The sequence below is a fragment of the Dioscorea cayenensis genome, chromosome 20 (genome assembly GCF_009730915.1).
Source record: "Dioscorea cayenensis subsp. rotundata cultivar TDr96_F1 chromosome 20, TDr96_F1_v2_PseudoChromosome.rev07_lg8_w22 25.fasta, whole genome shotgun sequence".
NCBI lineage: Eukaryota > Viridiplantae > Streptophyta > Magnoliopsida > Dioscoreales > Dioscoreaceae > Dioscorea > Dioscorea cayenensis.
This window is the reverse complement of record NC_052490.1, coordinates 23,143,840-23,148,035: the sequence shown is the minus strand read 5'-3', so window position 1 is coordinate 23,148,035 and position 4,196 is coordinate 23,143,840.

The following is a 4,196-nucleotide window of genomic DNA, read 5'->3' as shown; positions in this document are numbered from 1 at the left end:
TTATTGCTTGATTGCGAAGGATTCTCCAGAGGAGGGAGATCATGAAACATCCTTTAAGACGGAGTTGATATTTATCACTTGAGAAATGTTCTCACCCTTTAAAAAAACTTTTTCGTCGCTGTATAAATAATATTTTCTGTGTTTAACTCTCGTGATCTTCGCTAAGTCGCACTCATGACACATTGATTAATAGACGCTTTTTATGAATGTGTTTGCTTAATCTTTTTAACGCTGTTGTGTTCTACGCCAGTGCAGTTCAGTTGATGCGCATGTTATGCAACCGCCGTGAGCATTCAAAGGTACAGATACTTGGTGAGTCAAAACGAAATCTTAAAAGACGTAACGAGGGTCGACTCATGCGAGTGTCCGAGGTCCGAGAAGACGCTGTAAATGTTGTAAATGTTTTATTTTTAAAATGAAACAAACTTATTTGAGTGTGAACTTCGATATTTAATCGTAGGCCATTGTAAATGTTTAAATATTTTAAACAAACAAACTTATTTGAGTGTCAACTTGTGATAACTTGTGAAATTTTTAACGTAGACATAGTAAAAACAATTTGAGAAACAAAAAAACGGTATTGTAAACAAAAACAAAATGTTAAACAATAATCGATTTACTCTTTAAACAAAGTGACAATGGTGTTTAAGCAAATACATAAAGATGTTTAAACAAAGTGACCTGAGAGGTATCCCATCTTCAACGCGATGTCAGTGAAAAGTATTCAATTTAAACAATAACATATATTTTAAAACAGTTAAATCACTATATTTAAACGGTTTATATATAATTTAAACGATATAGAAATTATTGAAACAATTAACCGTTAGTTTAAACACTATATGTATTGGTTTAAATATAAAAAGCTTGACGTTTAAACAGATACTCATGGTAAGGTGAGAACTTTCCTTCGAGCGATGACAATATGGCTTCCTCGCGACAATGGTGGAAAGTGGACGCCAACTTCCAGACAAGGATGCCCGACCGAAAAGTACAATGGATCAAATAATATTTGTCTCTAGGGATTACCTCTTGTCTGTCAGTTCAAGTGGGTCCACACTAGTTATTTTCTTTTTTGCCCTTGGGATGGAGGGAAAAATACCGCCCAATCACATCACGTCTAGTCTAACCTTTATGCATACAACTGTGCACTTTTTTGTTTGCCTTTCTGATTGTTGTTTGCTCTTAACATCTTCTTCTTCTTCTTTTTCTTTTTGTTCTTCTTTTCATTTGGTTTGTACGATTTGGTTTTCGGCCAATATATTATGGAGAGTTTTTGTGGTATTGCTAGATACAACGGGAGGGAAGAGTGCTAATGTTCACGGCTCAGATGGCAGTGACATCTCTAGCTACGATTTGTTGCTTTGGTACATGGATAAGGTGACTGAGACAAACCCCGACAGCATTGCGATCGTGGAAAGAGACGGTGATCGTTTTAAACGTGCTTTTTTTTTCTTTCAGCGCGTGTATTATGGGATTCAAGAGGACTTGCAGGCCGCTGCTGTTTCTCGATGGTTCCCCATCTCCTTGGAAAGTATCGGGGTACTCTACTGGGTGCCACAGGGAAAGATGGAAACAATGGTTTTTTCCACGTCGCCTTCGGTATTGTCGACAACGAGACCGATGCCAATTGGACTTGGTTCATATCCAAGTTAGGCGATGCTTTATACAAGGAAGGAGATTATCATGAGATAATTACCTTCGTGTCAGACAAGTCCAAGGGCCTTGTGAACGCAATTGCGAGAGTCTTCCCTTCTTCGCCACATGCATACTGTCTTCAACATTTGGAAGCCAATTTTATGAAAGCCAATGTCAGACTTGGGAAGGCATTGAGGGAGGAGTGCTGGTCTATATGCTTTCACATTGCATGGGCATCCACGGCTAAAGAATTTGATGATACCATGAATGAACTGCAAGCCACATCACCCGAAGCCCATCACCGTTGATTAATAAATTGATATGGCACATTGGTCGAATTATCTGTTCAGAGGTGATTGTTGGGGTGAGATGTATTCAAATGTCGCGGAGTCGTTCAATGCTTGGATCAAAGAAGCTCGCCATTTACCGTGACGAAAAAATGGTCGACTCCATAAGATTTCACGAAATGTTGATTTACACTTAACATTTAGTGTTACCCTTTAAAACTTTTTCATAATTGTTTAATTATTATTGTCTCGACTTTTAAATATTATTTTTTTATCCTTTAAATATTTACCATACTGCTTTAAAAACAGCTTTTACCAATTATTTAACCATCACTGTCTTTGTTTAACCTTGTTTGCCAGGTTCAAGTTGATGCGAATGTTATGTAACCGCAGTGAGCAACGAACAAATGGGAGACCTACTTATGCCCAGACATACATTCGAAGGTAGAGATAATTGTCGAGGATAGCTGAAATCTTCGTGTTGGTCGTTGTGTCAATGATCGCTACGAGCGATCGACCAAAGTGCAAACGAACTCGTAGATCTTGACATCAGAACTTGTTCATATCGAAGGTGGCAAGTTTATGGTATCCCTTGCAAACATGCTTGCGCTCGCAATAATGCGCATGCACACCAACGTTCATTGATTTATTAGCCGCTACTTCACCGTCGACAATTACAAACTGGGCGTATAAGGAAGCTATATTTCCCCATACCCAACGATGACAAGCCTTCGGACGGAAATCGTGAGCTTTTGTTTTGCGACCGCCCGTGACGAGAAGGCGACCGGGCGTCCTAGACGAAAGAGGATCGAGTCGTAAGCGTTTGATGACCGCGAGTTACATTGCAGCCGTTGCCATGGATCCGGTCACAATCGTAGATCTTGCAACGAAACTGTCACCGACTAGGCATTGTACATAAGCTGATTTCTAAAGAGAAACAATCTGAATTGAGTGGCAACTTTTCATATTTAAATAGATAAACTCTTATTCTTTACAATGAACGCATTTATTTAAACAGAGAAAGTGTTATTTTAAACAGAAAAATTGTAATTTTAAACATTTCACACTGATATTTAAACGATAGCCGGTAAATTTAAACAATGAAACTGAAAGGTAAACAATGACACTATAAGTTAAACAATGAAATAAAACTGAATTGAATTTAACCTGCTTTACAATTGAAAACAAACAAAATTTACATTGAGATATACAAGTCATGTTCTTCGAAAAAAAACAATGAATTGCATTTGTCCTGGTTTACATTTGAAATCAAACCAAAAACTAAGAATTCTATCAACCCGCTTGCGACGACCCCCCTTTTTTATGGACGCCGGCTGCCCTCCCCTCCTTAAGTATGCAGGAAACATACTTTAATCTCAGGTAAGGGACGTCTGTCTGCTGTAGCCGTAGCTTCTCATCGGCGAGTAATTGCTCGATAAACCGCATGACATAGACGGCGCAATCGACGCTTCCTTGTTTTTGTCGTGGGGTTTTCATGTCGTGAACTATTGGGTACTTTGAGATCGCTGACTCGCCAAACTCCATATCGACACAAATGTCGAATAGATTCCGTTATCGAGATAAACAAGTTGAGATTAGAATACCGATTAAATACCAAACACTATTAATCGGACATAATTTATTAAAGAACTTACCATGTCCAACGCGTCTTTATCGTACCCCGCGCATGAAGAATAATGCCTGTATTCTTGTTTATCATTGTCAAGGACGACGACATGGAAAAAGCCATTCATGATTATCGGGAGGATGACAATTTGAACTTCATGCAAGTTGCGCACGGCATCTCCGATCATAGCCATAGTGGTTTCATGTGCGTCGTCCTGCTTTGACATAAACAGCGCCAGCGGTCATGTGATGGAGGCGCGTTTCTTGTAAAGATATGGCACTTTGCTCAGCGACTTTTGTATTATGCATATGAAAGCGTCCATCACATCATCTCGTGACCATCTCCTTCCCTCAAGCAGTAGTGTATAGTTTGTCCCTGTGGTGCCGACAAATGGTCATTCTTCCACACGACAGTGCTGAGGTTAAACGATAACATATATAATTAGACTATATTGTAACTATTTAAATGATATAGACATTTTCCAAATGATATTATAAATAATTAAACGTTAAATAGATAAATTAAATGATAATATATAAACATTTAAACACTATCATAAAAACTTTAAACTTACTCTCGTCCATAGGGCGCTGAGGAAGATCCTCATCAACTCCCCGCCGTATTTGTTAAGATGCATAGGCTAA